The sequence below is a fragment of the Crocodylus porosus genome, unplaced genomic scaffold (genome assembly GCF_001723895.1).
Source record: "Crocodylus porosus isolate Cpor-Errol unplaced genomic scaffold, CroPor_comp1, whole genome shotgun sequence".
Lineage (NCBI taxonomy): Eukaryota > Metazoa > Chordata > Crocodylia > Crocodylidae > Crocodylus > Crocodylus porosus.
In genome coordinates this window covers 83,347,107-83,365,152 of record NW_017728906.1, presented here as the reverse complement: position 1 = coordinate 83,365,152, position 18,046 = coordinate 83,347,107, and the positions used below count along the sequence as shown (strand labels likewise).

At 42.3% G+C, this 18,046-nt stretch overlaps 1 long non-coding RNA gene across 1 annotated transcript in view; it reads right to left on the bottom strand.

Annotated features, from left to right (window-relative positions):
- Positions 1-11,452: 11,452 nt before the first annotated feature.
- LOC109306024 overlaps positions 11,453-18,046 on the bottom strand; it is a 12,508-nt gene continuing 5,914 nt past the window's right edge. Inside the window, exon 3 of the long non-coding RNA XR_002099815.1 lies at positions 11,453-11,463. This is a non-coding gene — a long non-coding RNA (uncharacterized LOC109306024). The remainder of the gene's footprint in view (positions 11,464-18,046) is intronic.

The following is an 18,046-nucleotide window of genomic DNA, read 5'->3' as shown; positions in this document are numbered from 1 at the left end:
GTAGAGGTGGGGAGATGTGGAAGAGGGGGATCCATTTTCCCGTGCCAGCACTCCAGCCACAAGCCAATCTTCTCCACCACGGCCACTGCCAATATGGGCCAAGGGTATAGCTTCAATGTTGGGGTCCAGAGGCATCAGACCCCACTATCAGGCAGGTAGCACGGAGGCCTCAGTGGCTACCTATCTCACTGAGGATGTGGAGCCACTGCACTGTGACCCCTTGGTCTACTGGACAAGCTGCAGCCAGATGTGGCAGGATTTGGCCACAGTTGCCTGGGAACACCTGTCCTGTCCACTGACCAGTGTTCCAAGCAAGAGCGTGTTCAGCATTGCTGGGGATATAGTGACAGCCTACTGCACCTGCTTGGATCCTGGTTTGGTGGAGCAGCTGGTGTTCCTCAAGGTGAACCTCCCACTGCTGCGGTTCCCCAAGCTCCATATGCAGACAGAGTGAATGCCATCCTCCTTGCTTCATACCTATTTGCTTTTTTTATTTGCTTTCAGAAACTTGAGGTGGACTTTCACAGAAACTCCTGTGCCACTGTGCCTGAAACCTGGCAGGCCTCATGCCTGCATGAGGGGCTACCATCCCTGCTGTTTTCATCTTGCTCTGCCTTAACACATACAAGTTTTGCTTTCAACAGTTTGAGGCACCCTTTCACAGAAACCCCTGCACCTATCTCCTTGAAACTTGGCAGACTTCATGCTCTCAGAAGGGGCTATGATCCCTGCTGTTTTCATGTGAATCTGCAAAAAAAAAAAAAAAAAAAAAGTTATAGGTATTTTAGTGATTCCCCATTATAGTTTATGGCCAAATCTCCAAATCGATGCTGAATCTCTGAATCCAAATTGAATCGAATCACTGTCCCTCTGAATTGGCCAAATCTGAATTCGAAGCAAATACTTGTTGCTTCACACAGGCCTACTGTGCAGGCAGGTACACTGATTCTGCTGCAACTCTTCCTGGTTTGTCTCCAATGTGCCTCTTGAACATAGAGACAAGCAGGGCAGTTTCACCCCATGGCAGTCCAACCTGGAGATACATGCTGCTGCCACTAGGTAGAACTGCCTTGTGCATCTCAGTGGTTAGAAAGCACATTGGAGCCAAATCAGGAAGAGCTGCAGCAAAAACAGTCTGTGTGCCTGTATAATGGGATGCAGGCAGTGCACCTTTCTGCTGCAGTTTCTTTTCAGTTTGTCTTTGGTGTGCTGCTTGAAAGCAGAGGTGCATGAGGCAGTTTCACTCCATGATGGCGACAGCAGCAGCAGGCCTGCCAGTGTTGTGGCACCTTTGGCAGGTACTCATGGGACCCTGGTTGAGAAACACTGGTCTTCAGTCATTCTTTGAAAGTATGGAATAGAACTTGTTCCTTTAAATGTTGAAGGGGTAGAGGAAAGACATATACATTATTTACTTAATAGTTGAATGGTTAGAATAGTAAACCAGGAAGTAAGAGATTTTGGTTTGTTTCCCACTTTAGTATGACATGGTTAAAACTCACAAGTCCCACCTCCCTGGATGCTGCCTTACCATGAGGCAATAGGCTACAGGGTGGTGAGGTATTGGAACTGGTTACCTAGAGAGGTGGTGGAAACTCCATCATTGGAGGTTTTTAAAGCCCAGCTCCACAAAGCCCTGGTTGGAATGAGCGGGTTGGGGATGGTCCTGCTCTGAGCAGGAGGTTAGGCTATATGACTTCCTGAAGTCCCTTCCAACCCTCATTTCTTATGATTCTATAATTCTATTCTCAACTCTTCCTGTTGAAGCTGTGCCATTGTGTACAAAGTGAGAGAAGATTCATGGGGCTTGAGACAGAGAGCATGCAAGAGGGGAGTGAGACAGTAGTATATCCCTCTAGCCCAATGATGGGCTCTGGTCCCACTTCCAGGACTGTTTATGTATTATATCCAGTGACTAATGTAAAATACAAAAACAACAATTTGAACAAGAACCAAAACCCAGAACTCTTCTCTCCTATGTAAGTGCTCCCATACCCTTTTTGAGAGAGCACCTAAATGCATTTAGTAGTTGCAAGCTAACTAGGCTAAAGATCGATGATTTTCATCTAAAAGGAGGGCTGTATTGAGTTCTCTTGGCCACATAAAGGCAGAATTCAAGCTCCAAACAAACTAGGCCTCCTCCTACATTATGATATTTTAGGCAATTGAAATACCCTGATTTTGCACACCTCTCATTGGGCACAAGGCAAAACCTACAGTAGTCAACAGAAAGAATCTGTAACACAAGTGGGCTTTCAATTTGGGCCATTAATGACCAGTACTGAAAATAAAAATTTAACTTATCTGCCTGCTATTCCATTGTCTTTGGTATTTAATTTAGTGTTGTTTGTCTTAAAGAAAGACTCGTGCATACCTACCTAGCATTTGACAGTTATTCTCATATATAATGCTAGGAAAGATGTTTTTCTTAAGAGATTGCCAAAGAGTCCCTACAATTATGTGCCTTTCCATTGAACACTGTTAAGGTGAACTGTATAACTCACAGCAGAAAAACATTCTTATTTTAGCAAGTTCTTTCAAAGTACGCTGCTTGTCTAAAGAAAAAAAACTTGCTTTTCTTTCACTGACCGATACTGAATCTTTTAATTGAAAAGCTAACATATGAAAAACAAGTGAAAGGATATTTTCCAAGTAATATTTCTATACCATTGCACCCATTGAAAAAATTCACTTGATCACAAAGGGTGCACACAGACAAGGGGCACTCATGCCTTGAACCAAGACTGAGAAATAAATTTTCAGTGCACATTGAAGGTGGCATGTTGGATAGACTAGCCAAAAGCCTTTTGCATCCAAGGGAAAGATGCTGCAATCTACTGGAAAATCAACAACAGAAGGAGATAATTTAAAATGATGAAGATTTTCAGGTTCACCTCCATCAGGCATGAAATATAGAGTCTATATTAGAAACAATTCTTGGCAACTAGGTTTGATTGCATTAGATACATCCAAGAGAGATACAATTATATAACCATTTAAAATATATTAGAAGACATGCAAACATTTAAAAAATGCAACTATTTTTACATCAAGGTTTTATTTAGCTTAGCTTAAAATTTACAGAAAACTAAAAGGGCAAAAGCAGAGCTGGAATCATATCTTGTCTTGATGTGAAATGGTCCATGGACTTTTGTGGTCAATCTAACCCCAGATTCATAGGAAAGTAGGGCTGCAGAGACTGCAAGATATCATCTAGTCCAATTTCCTTCTCAAAGCAGGATCATCACTAAACCATACAAGTGTTTGTGTAAACCCTTAAATGTTTGTGAATTGCAAATTTAAAGAAAAACCTGTTTGTTCAAGATACGGTGCTGTGAGGCATTTCAAGATGACAGTTACTCCAGAATGAGATAGGTGCATTGGAGTTTTTATATTTCTTTCTTTGTTTGTTTTGCAGTCTTCCTGTAATCTAAAAGTAACAGGGACTGGCTGGTATATAAGGTATAATAATTTTAAATAATGGCATTAGAAAAGTAAATAAATCTCCAAATCAAATCACTGTCCTCCAAATTGGCTGAAGGCATCCCTCAAGAAAACCTCCCTATTTGCACAGGCCTAATGCCTGCCTATCTTAGTATTGCTCAGTTGATACTTACGGGGTTAGGGTGTTGTTGGTGCTAAGCTGCATAGTTAAAAGCCCAGAGATCATAAGTTCAAGGTCACAGTAGAAGTGCTCATGACTTGGCTGTATCAGATTTCAGTGAATCTATGAATTCTGCTAAATACCTTTTCACAAGGACACAGGAAGGATGTTGACACTTAGCATAATTATGAATTGATATTAATCCTGAGATCATTTCCTAGCTTATGAAATGCTATTATTTAATTCTGGGTAGAAGGATCTCTATATCTTCTACAGCAAGAAAGTGCTGACCTTTGCTCAAGTAAAAAATGAACAGTTTTAGATTTGCTAAAAAGTTACTTAACAGCTGCCTGTAAATGTGCATATGGCTAATATATGGGTAAGTGTGAAAAAGTATGTCTGGAACATTTCTGGTTTGGATTAAAACACCAGTAAAAAAACACCTGTAACTAACCTAGTTCCTCTGGTTTAGAAAAATGAGCTAAATATCTCACAAGAATAGATTTTCCTAAAAATGTGCAATATTTTGGTTTTCTAATCAAATCAGAAGTTTTGAATTCAAACTTCTATGGAATTCAAACTTCCGCCATTCAGACTTCTGCTTCTCACCACATTTTACCTGACTTGTTTTGTCATCAGCAATCCCTCGATAAAAGGATGATATCTACCAAGGCTCATTGATGGGTCTTGAGGTGACTTTAAAGTCCAATGCTCGAGCAACAGACTTGTTTGCAGAAGTTGCAGGTCTTTATGCGGGGAAGAGTAAGCTTCAGGGTGGGATTCCTTTCCTGTTCCTTCCTTTGCTTCCTCTTCTCTGCTTCAAGGGCAAGACTCTTTACGCCAAAACAGGTTGCCACTTAGTTGTGGTTGTGGCACCACTGGAGTCAGTTGGCAGCCAGCTCCTCTCATCTGTTTTCTTGAGGGATGCCTTCAAAGTGTCCTTGTAGTATTTCCTCTGGCCACCACTGGGAATACAGCACTTGTTTTGGCAGTCAAGAATTGGGCATCTGCACACAGTGTCTGGACCAGTGAAGTTGTTGCTTGAGGATCAACTCAATCAAGGATGCTGGTGTTTGTGCACCAATCATCCCTTTTGATGTGGAGGATTTTCCAGAGGCATCGTTAGTGATATTTCTTCGGAATCTTGAAATGACGCTGGTAGGCACCCACACTTCACATTCATTGAGCAGGGTGGGGATGATGACAGCATTGTACACCTGGATCTTGGTGTCATTCTGGAGATCATGATAAATAAAGACATGCCAAAGCAATTTACTACACACCAGATCCTGCGCTGAGAAGTGCTGGACTACCTCCAGGATCTTTCCTTTGATAGGTCACATTCATGGCCCAGGGCAGGCCAGTAGAGTACCTTAGTCTTCTCAACGGTAAGAGAGAGGCCCAGAGTTTGGTAGGCTTCTCAAGAGTTCCAGCACAGTTTGGAGGTTACTGTTAGTGTGAGCAAGGATGGTGCAGTCATCAGCATATTGAAGGTCAAGGATGATTGTTGTGAGTACTTTGATCTTCAACCAAAAATGTCCCAGAGTGAAGAGCCCTCTATCCATTCAGTATTCAATGTCAATTCTAGAAGGAAAGCGGTCCTTAATGAGAACCAGGATGACTGTTAGATAAACAGAGAACATTGTTGCAGTGATGATGCATCCTTGCGTGACCCTAGTTTGGATGACAAAAGGATTTGTTTCTGATCCATTACATAGAAAGGTCACAGTCATCTGGTTATAGAGAAGCCTCAGAACCTTGATGTGCTTTTCAGGACATCCAAATCTGGACAGTACTTTCTACAGGGCTTTGTGCTGATGGAATCAAAGATCAATGAAGGGCATATACAGGTCCTGGTATTGTTCCCAACACTCTTCTTGGATTTGGGCAACAAAGATCATGTCAATAGCTCCATGAGATGGTCTAAGATTCTAGCAGGATTTCCTCAGCAAGAGGTAGAAGACAGTTCAGGACGATGTGGAAGAGGATTTTCTCTGCTGGGGAAAGAAGGGTAAACCTAGATAGTTCCTTGAGGCTTATTTCCTTTTTTGAAGATAGATACAATGTTGGCATTCCTCAACTCTCCAGGGATCTCTTTATTGTTCCAAATTCGAAAAATAAATTCATGGAGTCTCAGTATCAGTTCCTCGCTGGTAGGCATAGATTTCAGCAGTTATGCCATCCAGCCCAGTTGCCTTGTTGTTCTTGCTTTTCTTAATGGCACGACAGACTTCTTCTAGGATAGGAATGTTAGTGAGGGATCCCCTTTCAGGGTGTTGGGGGATGGACTTAGTGGCGGTACCTGTCACAGTTGACTCACAGTGCGGGGGTGCCTCAAAGTGCTCTTTCCATCTAGCCTGGAGAGATTAATTGTCTTTGAGGAGTGACTGCAGAAAAGTAGAATCATGGGAACTTGGGCCATAGATGGCTTTTGTTGCCTGGAAAAAAACTATGCATGTTTTCTTTGTCAGAATAGAGCTGAATCTCCTTGGCTTTATCTGGCCACCACTGATCTTTGATTTTCCAGATCCTCTTCTGAGCCTCAGCTTTGAGGAGATGATACATCTTCTTCTGATATGAGGTGTCATCTTGCCAAGTGGAATGAGCCTTTCTCTTCTTGTCAAGAGGGGCTTTGATCTTGACATGGCTTTAACTGAACCAGTCTTCTTGTTGATGGGTGGTATAGACAACTGATTCAGCACAGGCCATAGTACTTTAAACCCTTTCCACAGTTCCTCAATATTGCTTTCATGTGTGGACAGGACAGGAAGGTTTTCAGGGAGACAGTCTTGCAGATCCTTACAGACTTTCAGGTCTTGACAAGATTGGTACTGAGAGTCCTTCACATCGCTTTTAGCTGTTCTTGGTGTTTCAGAGCAAGCCAGATATCAGATCCATTATGAACAAGATGGTGATCTGTCCAGCAGTCATCAGTTCTTTACATGGCTCATGTGATATGGACATCCATTTGACCACCAGCTCTAACAATAGGATGATCAAGGTGGTACCAGCACTTAGTGTGAAGGTTTTTCCAGTTGGTCTTGTATTTGCTTGTTATGACAAGATTATGCTCCACATATTTGCTCAGGAGAAGGATGCTGTTGGAATTGGCTTTCCTTCCTCCCCAATGGTGCCATTCCAGAGTTCCAGGTCATGTTCAACTGGCACCGAAATCACTGAGGAGAATGATTTTGTCCTTCTTGTGAGTACTAGTCAGTATATGGTCAAGGTTGGAGTAGAAATGTTCTTTGACATTATCGTTAGCATCACGTGTTGATGATCATATGTACTTGTTGTTGTGGAGCTTAAGATGGAGGCTCATAAGACATTTGTTAATGCCCACAGGAAGATCCACAAGTTGACTGATGCACTGGTTCTTGATGACAAAGCCAATACCATGAACATGTCTGTCCTGTGCCAGTTTACCCTTCCAGAAGAAGGTGTGGCCTCCACACTCTTCCCTCAGATCACAAGTTGACTGATGAGCTGGTTCTTGATGGCAAAGGCAATACCATGGACATATTTGTTCTGGGCCAGTTTACCTTCCCCAAAGAAGGTCTAGCCTCCATCCTCTTCCCTCAGCTGACCCTCATCTGGTTGTCTTGTCTCATTCAGAGCTGCAATTGATGTTTCATCTCACTGGTTCCCTGGAAGTGATGGGAGTTCTTCTTTCTGGTTGTTTGTTGTCTAGATTATCTATAAAGGTGTGAAAGTTCCATGTGAAAATCATTATCTTATGTTTTTGATTGCAGAGAGAGTGATCCCACTGGATCCAGCCAGGATCAGATACGACAGACTAGGCCTAGGGCACTTTTTCTAGCCCCTTCCCCATGTGGGTGAGCAGAGGGAATCCTGAATAGGTCTGTTCAGCCTCTCTAGCAGCTGCCAAATTGCACCCCTGTCTCAACCCAGGTGCAAGATGACCAGTGGGATATTGCCACCTGGATGCAAATTTGTGGCTGATGACTGTTATATTCACTAACCCTGTCTCTGTCAACATTGGTCCATCACTTCAGGACTTCTGGAAGTTGGTACAGGAGAGTGTGTTGTTTCCCATGGTAGAAACCTGTGTGTGACTTAGTTTAAGTGAGGAAGCTGGTTTGTAGAAACAGCAACCACACAGTCTTGATAAGGTGGAGATCTGGTTCCAGTAGCAAGGGAAATAACCTCCTTCTTGCTGCAGCCTTCTTCTATCTTTACAACCATTGAGATCCTGACATCTTCTTCTGCCTGATCCATTGTTGAGAACCTGAGGTTAGACTGTGGTTTGTGCAGAACTTTCCTTCAAGCCTGTTTGCCACGCGTGAAACGCTGGTAGGCATAGCACTAAGCATCACTGGGACACACAAACCTCTCTACCACTTTAAGGTCTCAGTCTACAGAAAGGCTGAGTTTGTTTATGCATTTTTAGTTATGGTACTTAATAAGAAAAGAGGGCGGGAGCCATGAAAAAGCCTGTATCTGAATTCACTAATGCAGGGGTCAGCTTCTGCAGAGCTGGGAGACTTTGCCTCTGCCTGTGCCCATGTGGGCAGTGTCCAGCCTGTGGGGAGCTGTGTCAGGGTTAAGTAGTTGAAACCTATGTTTGCACTGCTGCTGCTTCTCCCCACTGCTCCCTCCCTCAATAGCTTCAAGCTGCTCTGGGGTTGGGTGGCAGGAAGCTGTACCCACATTACCACTGCTTTTTCCCTTCCCCTTCCCAGCTGCAGTGTAGGTACAGCTTCCAGTTGGGGGGGGAACTGAGCCAGGGCTAAGCGGTTTCCAGCTGCATTTGCATTTTGTAGCCAAGGGAAGAAGCGGGGGGGAGGGGGGAGCGGGAAGAAGCAACAGCAGCAAGGACGTAGGTTCCAGCTGTGCCTTCCCTGCTGCTGTGGAGCAGAGGGGCCAGGGAGAAGTGGTGGCAGCCATGTGGGCACAGTTCCAAGCTGTCTGGACTGCACAGTATTTCCTTCTAAGTATATTTGCTACTTCTATTTACAGGTAGCAAATTTACTCAGGATTAGAGCAAATTAATGTGCATTGGCCACATCTACATGAGAAGCTTACTGTGCAGTAGCTTGTTACTACTGTGCAGTAGTATCACCGGGCACAAACTGTAATGTGATGCTACTGCGCACTAGTAATGAGCTACTGTGCAGTAAGCATCACTAGGTAACCGTGCAAGGATGCTACTGCACAGTAATGCCGGTTGGTGTGCAGTCATTTAGTATTTGGATATGCAAGTACTAAATGACCGTGCAGTAACAACTGTGTGGTAGGCGGTTTATGTAGATGTGCCCAGTAAGCATCTGCACATGTAGAAGGTGATGCTTACTGCGCAGTAACTAGCTCTAATCTTGAGTAAAGCATATTGTGTAAATGTGCCAAATGAGGGGTTCTTTGAGTGACTCTAAGAAGGCTGAGAACCACTGGCTAGAGGATATAAAATGGCCAGTGAGAAAATCTATCTCACTGGCTATTTTTGAGAATCTCCTTATTTCAGAGGAAATGTGAAGTGCAGGAGGGAGGATCCATTGATATCAGTTTGAAGTATACTTTCTCACTAGCTTGGAAATTCAGGACGATGAAGTATATAGGTGATTTTTTTTTTGTTTGGATCTCATACTCTCCAAAAGAAGAGGCGTGCAACTTTCAACTTTACCGAGTTCCATGCATAAGGCATACTTTCCAAGGGAAGGCTGCCAGTAATAGGATCTACTCCGATTGGACTTAAGTCCTTATATATGTAAAGAGAGGAACTGGATTGTACATGTAGGCATAGGTTAGTGAAGTGTTTCTCAGTAAGGAGTCAGAACTTGCTGTTTTACATTTTAAATACCTTTTCACCTAAGAAAGTGGTTTAATGATGCATTACAGTGGGCTACTGTGACAAACCTGGGGAGCCACTGATGGCATTTGGTCCACAGGTTGTGTACCCTGGTCTAAGGAATGACTTTAAAAAGATTATTTTAGAATCATTTTGCCAAGCCAGTATGGTCTGTGCTATGACTATGATGTGTCCCCACAGAAGAAAACTGTAACCCAGAAGGTAAACAAGGTAGAATCCATTGAAGAGATTGGAGCGCCCAGTGAAATGAAAGGGACTCATCTTTCAGAAAAAGGTGTTAGATAAAGAAGTTGCATCCTGAGAGGAGGCTGACAAGCCAAAAACCAGAGGGAGGACTGCTCAGCTGCATGAAGTTTGAGAGAAAGTAGGTCTAGTGTCATCTACCTGGTAATGCTCCCTCAGCTTGAGACCAATTTGGTACCATTATGGCATTAAGTTGAGAGAGCATTACCAGGAAAATGATACTCTATAAATATTTTGTTAAATAACCACTTTGTGGTAAATATTACAGCATTCATTCAGAAAACCAAGGTCTTGTAGATCTAGTTTGTGTAGCAGAACTCGACAGAAAACAGTATTTTATACCAGGGAAACATTTGGCCTCTTTTTCTTTAAACCTAGGAAATAATCAATGTTAAAGCTGCATCTTAGCTGCCTGGCTTTTAACATTATCAATTCTACTCAGATAATCAAAGTGATTCACAAAGTTAAAGACACAGATCAGACACCCAGACTTAAAATAACAGTGTTGGAATTTGCCAGACAGTTCCCTGCTAACATATTCTGTGAACTTTCTCAACCGGCCATTTCTCATCAGGAGCACCAGCTCTGATAAAGAAAAATAATGGTGTAGTTCCCAAAAACAGTGACTCTGGCTTCACTGGAAAACAATGCCCAAGAAGCCCCTGGAGTTAATCAGTTTATTCTATCTGAAATGCTTCTTTTTCATTCCTTGGATGGCTTCTCTCTTGTGACCTTGCTGAGCAAGCACCTCATCCTGCTTTAATTAATTTTTCAATTAATTTCAATGGGAGCAGGTGCAGGCCCATGGAGAAAATATGTAGAGAGGGAGATCACTTCTGTTCAGTAATGCTTGCCTTGAGTAACAAAATGTTATAGACTCGAGAGAGTCAAATGGCTGCCTTTGCTCTAAAGAAAGTGTCAGTATAGTCAAGTTGTCATTGCACACCTCAGAGGAAAATGTTGACTTTAGGAGCAGGACTGGTCTCCACACACAAACACTTTAATTGGATCATGCATTCTTACACTGTGCCTTAGAAGAAAGCTTAAAATGTGTTTGAGTGTTTCTACATGAGACATTTACTGTGGAGCTGCATAATTGGCTCCGCAGTAAACGTCTCAATGTCTACATGTGTGGTCCTATTAGGCTGCAGTAAACTGATGAACTCCACTGCAGGTTAGTACTTGTAAATACAATTACTATCCTGCAGCAGAGATTTGTAGTGTACCACTATACAGGTGCAAACACCAACAGAGCTGATTGGGCATGAGGGTGCTTCAGTACAGGGCTGCCTGTCAGCTAGCTCTGTACTGAAGCACCCTTGTGCCCTAGATAGCCCCTCTGCAGCATGTTGAGCTGGGTCAGAGCAGCCCTGGGCTCACAGACTGACTCCCTGGGCTCCCTGCCAGCTGAGGCTGCTCCAACCTGGCCCAACATGCTGCAGTCCTGAGTTCACATTCAAATATAGTGCCCAGGAGCAATAAACTTCAGCACAATATTCACTGGAGTTTATTGCTGTGCATTAATTGCACATGTAGACAGGCCCTTAGAAATATACTTTCATTTGAGCCTTTTAAACAGGCTATTGCACTTAAATGGAAACTAGTTTAGAGCCATTCACCCTAACATTAAGTCATGCATGGGTCTGAATTTCCAGAGATCCTGAACTGTCTGACTATTCCTTCCCTCGCTCTTCAAAGGAGTTCATGCTCCATGTCAGAGCAAACCCTTTGTGTATCAGCTTAACACAATTCCACACTCACGATGCTCATAAAGCTTTAAACTCATCATCTTTTATTCATGCCTCTTGAAAACACTAGTCTTCCTAGAGCAACGGTGCCTTTTATTAGTTACTCTTTTGGAACCTTCACAGTTGTCACAAGAACTGGATGCCTGGGAATACGCGCAAAGGCGTCTGAATTATCCCATGCCATTTTTACAGATAGGACTCTGGCTAGCTTACTCTGAAAACATCTTATGAGTCGTGCATGAATCAAACTTTCTTGAAGCATATGACTACAGAATGAGGAGAAACATGATTCCATGTGTTCAATTTGGACACCCCAATCCCACCCACACATGTAAATATGGACATGACTTTCTAATGAGTATCATATTAGTCATCACTATTGGTAACGAAACAAAATCTTTATCTTAGCCTTCTTGTATAAAAAAGTGTATGTTAAAGGCTTGCTTCGCAGCTGTTCATGTAGTTTTTAATTACATTCTTTATTTTAAAATGACTCGTTTCCCTCTCTGACATAATTATGTTTTATTGTGGAAAGTATGCAGCTGAAATGAGAGCCTTAGCAACAGAATGGGGATCATACCTTGGTGGAGGCAGGAAACCTTGAAGCTAGGAACAAAATAAGTTGGCACTTTCCCAGCACTGAAGCCATTTTTCCCCGATTCTGCATTATTTAGTTCTTGTCCTCATGTCCCTCTCAAGGGATGGTGCTGCTGACCTCATCAGCAGATGTATTTTTGGTGTATGGCCTCTACAAAGAAGTGGCATATAAAGAGTATGCTAGAAAGTTTTTTTATAATTAATGTTTATTTTACGTTAATGTATGGACCCTCCTTAACTAGCTGCAATCTCCAGTTTAGATTTAATAACCTTGTTATTTGCCCGTCTATTTGTCTACATTAACACATTTTGGCAGACCAAAATTACCCTTTTTTTATTGAAGGAGGCCAAATGAGTCCAAATTCTACTTGTCTTTAAGTCTGTGCAACCCCTTTGAAGGGAATGCAGGCTTTAACAAAAGCAGAATTTGATCCAAAGTTGAAAATATAAAACATCATTCTTTCTTTAACAGCCTGAGTGCTTGAAATGCACAGCACAGACTGAAACGTCTAACTCACTCAATGACAGGAGACTCCTACTAATATAAGACTGCATCTTGTTACACACAAGAGGGAGATGGACACAAGAGGGAGACACACTGATCTAGAAATAAGACGTTTCAATCAATTCTAAAGAACTGCTGTTATTAAGGATTAGCAAAATAAAAACAGAACTTATCGAAGACCTCAACAATAATACTCCATCAGGAAATAATGTAAAAAATTAAAAAAATCTATAAAATAAAAGTCTACATGCAATTGTGTTGAAATTACTGCACATCAAGATCAAGACAGTTATGTGATGAGTGTTGGCTTAGTCACAGCTTTAATGAGAACCATTCTGAAGACATTTTTCTGATAGATTTAATCCACCCACCACACACAACACAGACCTAAAGAGATTTAAAGCTAAGGATAATTGGGGTTTTTTGTGAATAAAAAGAAACAGTATTCAACATGACACAATGAATGTCCCTAAGAATACATATTTGTTGTCGTCAGCAAAATCTAGTGTCCTGCCAAACAATTCAGTATCTTTGCTGTATATATTTACATATCTTCTTGTGAGGTGGAGCATGGTGACGAAGCAGTAATGACCTCTCACTTTGACCCCAGGTGAGAGTTCAAGCCTTACTCTGGATTTGGGCTAAAGACTGCCCATCACTCTGCTGTAAATGGGTATTGGTCATTCAGGCTGGAGACTCAAAGGTGGCTAGATACAATGCTATCCACCTCGTTCCCTTGTGTTAGTTATGTGAGCCCTATGAGCCTCTGGATTCAGAAACAAATTTTCTCATGAAGAAGTCAATAGCGAAGCCAAATAGTAAAGATGAGGGAATCCATCCTTATTTGACACTAGTATGTACATTAAATCATTTGCTCAAATCGGAGTACTTCAACTGTGTGAACTGAATTTTAATATGATGAGGATTGTGATGAGGAGCCCAATGAGAATGGTTTTAAATGGCATACTGTAACACTTCAAGATCTTCCAGAGTAAATCAATACTCTGGCAGGCTCCAGCCAGTCAAATGCTTTTCTACTATTTTAGCCATTTTGTTTTTTTGTTCTTAAGAATTAAATCTGTTGACCCATAATCTTCCAGGTGGAAATCTAGTTTGTCTTTTCCTTAGCTTTGCCTCAATGCTTCCTTCATTCTGCTTAAGATGAAACTGTAGAAGAAAGACCATGAATGAGGGGAAATTAACACAACAAATAAACTTTCCTTGTCTTTTTTTTTTTGACTAAGCCTTTTTCAGTAGCAAGCATTCTTAGGAAGCCTGTTGAGACTAACCAGGTGCACAGTAGTCAATTTTTACACTTCCTTATTTTGACTAAAACTTTTTCTTTTATAGTACCAAACAGCGAATCTGTGGATACCACGCTAATTCTTTGCCAGATTTCATTTTTTATTTCAAAGCTGGTTTAGGGGTATAATACACTTAATATATAATAATATATATACATAATGTAGATATTATCTCTCTCTCTCTCTCTATATATATATATAAAATATACATGAAAAATGGGTGAACCCAGGATATCATGCTGCTAAATGCTATGATATATCATTATCAGACAGCACATTCATAACTTCTCACACATCCTGCCCTCAGGCTTCCAAACAGACATTGCTTTCTAGCAGCATCTACCACCAGACACATGTATCCTGGTACCATATGACTGTGCCACCAGGTGGCTCCATATGACTAATTAGACATTAAAAATTTTTTAGGAGGGAGTTCTCACAGTCGTCAATATAGTCACTTTTACTGAAACTATATTTATATTTGGCTCCCATATAAAGGAGTAATAAAGCCTTGAAAGTTGCTGAGAACTACTGAATTCATTTCCAACTGCAAAGACCTAAATGAAGGATACAAGGTGTGAAAAGATTCAAAACAAGGGACACGCAAAAATCAGAGATGGTAGACAATTAAAACCCCTCCAGGACTCATCCGTTTTCTGCAAATAGTTCTTTGTATAACTTCTCTTTGATGCTTATTTATTTCTGATCTAGATAATTTTCAACAATAAAACAACGTTATGAAACAGCATTTCTGTGAAACACAGGAAATTTGGCAACAAGGAGTGACATTCCACAAAACAAAGGACAGTTGAAAAATATGCTGCCTGCAATAATAGGCTTGCCTTTGGGGCTCGCTGGCTTTCTCATAATGTGTCATCACTACACTTCGGCTTACGCTTGCATCTCAAATTTGTATCTGTAACATAATGAAAATGAGCATGTGTATGTGCCATGCTGAAAAACTTACCTGTCTTCCAAGGTTTACGTCTGAATATATAAACATAAGTCCAGTCTCTAGAAGAGAGGTGGAGGATGTCAAATGTAACAGCAGCCCCTGATGTCCACATCAAACTCTAGGGGAACTGTGGTTGTTTCTGTGCAGCCTTTGTAGATAGATGACGTTCATTTAGCTGTGGTGAGAAAACTATGGGTAGATAGCAGGAGAATACAGGACAAGCACATCACATGAAAGGACTAACCTCTGAAAGCCTTGAATTTGTTTCTGTCGTACAGCAACAAAACTCTATGTACTAGCTATTTTGCTTCTAACTGGTCATATCTACACAATATGCTTTACTGTGCAGTACAGCAAATTACTAGTAGTAAACATCACAGTCTACATGTGCAGATCCTTACTGCACAGTAATTTACTGTACTTGGTAGTTAATATGTTACATGTGAACGCAAGTAGCAAATAACCTGCCAAGTAATTACTGAACAGTAAGGAATGTGTAGACAGCTGACCAGGAGTAAATTTGCTCCTGGTCAGCTGGCAGCAGCAGGTGGGAGATTGCTCCCTGCTCTCAGGAGCTGCCTACTGCCTGGGCAGGCTCCACCACTGGAGCTTGGATGGGGACAATGTCCCCCTGCCCCAGCTCCATGATCACAGATTTGGGGCTGAAAGATTACTCCTGCTCTAGCTCCATGATATCTTCCTGCCTGGGGAGATTTCTCTGCCCAGCCTGGAGCTGAATGTGACCTGCCCCAAACTGGGACAGGTCCCGGCCAGCCCCAGGCTGTGTAGAGAAGTCTGCACATGCAGCCTGGAGCTGTCTGAGGATTGTCCTGTTTTAGGCAGTCTCCAGCCAGCTCCAGGCTGCACATGCAGACTTCTCGGCAGCACAGAACTGGCCAGGAACTCTCCTGGTCAGAAGCAGGTCCCAGCCGCACAGCTTTTCCCCAGCCCTGTCTCCCAATCAGTCAATTGAGGTATGGGTCTTGGAAAGAGCTGTGGGGGATAGTCAGGTCTCAGACTCCTGCCCGAATCCTCCAGTGGGGAAGCTTGCAGTGAGTCCCTGGCTGGGCATCCAGCTGGGGCTCACTGCTAGCTGCCCTACCAGCAGATGGGGGCAGGGGGCTGGGCCCTGCCCCTCATGGGACCTACCCTGATCATGGAGCCAGGGCCAGAAGCTCCCTGCTGCTGGGACAGGGGGACATTGTCCCCACCCAGGCTTCACCACCCGTCTGCCCTGGAAGCAGGTAGCTCCTGGGCTAGCAACCAGGGGAAGCTGAGATCTCTCTCTGGCTGCTGCAGGGGGCTGGTGCAGGGCTGGATGGGGTGGGAGCAGACTTCTGTCAGGAGCAGCAAATCCGCTCCCAAATGGGTGGATGTGTAGATGCCTGCCCAGGGTGAGGCATCTACTCTGGATAGTCCCATCCAGTAGCATTTGCATGTGTAGGTGCACCCACTGATAATTTTGCAAAAGAAATATGTGTCGTTTAGTCTCTCAAGAGTACAGCTTAGAAAACAACTTTGAAAATAAACAATATGCCTTTATTTCCTTCCTAAGTCTGTGGTCTACATTTACAGCAAGGAGACCCTCCAAGCTATTTTTTACATTGTATTATAGTCCAAGTCTATATTTGCCACGTATCTATACAGACACTTCTACAGTACTATAAAAATAAATAATAGAATGGGCTCATCTGACCCTAGCACTCCAATTCCCTTCCAGAGAGCCAATAAGAACTTTCACTGTTATTTGCAGGAGAGAAGAAAAAATAGTCTCTGCTTGGCAATATTCTTCTTTGCAATATCAAGAGAACATGTTAGAGGTCAGTCCTGATCTTCCTTAAGATCTGTCCAAAAGAACAATGTTTTACCTCTGCCTGATACAGTTGCCATGACAACTGAACCTAGCACTTTATCTATTATATGTTAGTCAGTGGGTCCATCTACACGAGACACTTAATGCACAGTAGACTGATTGACTGCACATTATAGCATCATGGCAAAAACCATGCTATTAGGCTAATGCACAGTAATATTAGTCTACTGCACATTAACTGTCATGAAAAAAGCATGAGACTGTGCTAATGTGCAGTAGCGCAGCCTACTGCACATTTATTTAGTACTTCCTTTTGCACGTACTAAAGTTAATGTTCAGTAGGCATTGCACATTAATGCACATGTAGATATGCCCAGTGAGATCCAGTGGCAGGAAAAGGATTGTGAACCAGGGACTAGTGAATGGTAATCCTCGCCCTGTAAATTTGGCATCTGGCTTGGCATATCACCTCTCTGCCTTATTTTCCTCATCTGTAAATGCAAAGATGCTTACTTTACAGGATGCTTAACAGGTAGATTTCTGCCCCATTTCATGTTTCAGATGACCAAAGAGTCACCAATTCCTGAATTACCCAATTGAAGTTAAAGAGCTATTACCCCTTCTGGCACATAAGTACCCTCAGTGAAGAAATAAGACTGTGCTCATGACATATGCACTGATATCTCTATTTATATAATATGGGCACTTACATGCTGAGGTGGGTAATAGAATCACCCCTACACCCTGGTGACACAAGCTGGAGTTGGTTGCAAGCTGCACTTCGGTCGCCCACGAGTAGAAATAGAATTCTGCTCCTAATGTTTATACAGCACTTTGAAGGTGTAAATTGCTGCTTAAGCATTACGTGTTACTATATTCAGTTAAACTACAAATGGTTTGGCAAGAAAGAGGCATCTATTAATTCAATAGAAAATCCTTTATGGGATTCCAGGAGAACCTTACTTGAAGAGAGGCTGTTAAATTGGCAACAAGAGAACATATCTGACTTTGAGTACCCATGTTACCCACCATGGGTCAAGAAATCTCTTTGAGGAAAAGTTAGATTGGATTGATTGTGGTAACATAACATGATGTAAATACAGACTAAGTGCATAAAGGGAGACAGAAAGGAAACTGAGAGAGAAGATTCAGGAGATCTGGTTTCATTTCCCATCTCTGCCACTGAATTTCTAGGTGGCTTTAAGCAAATTGCCTAATTTCTCTGCTTTAGTTCCCCATCTGTCCAAGGGAATAATTATTCTTTCTTTCTCTCACCCTTTGCTCATCTTGACCAATTGGACTATAAGATCTTTGGGGGCTGATACTGTTTCTTACTATATTTTTGTACAGGACTTAACATAATGGGGTTCTCCATGTCAGGTACCACCATACTACTGCTACAAAGGCATAATCTGACCTGCCCAATGCCCTATGTCATATAGTTTTAATG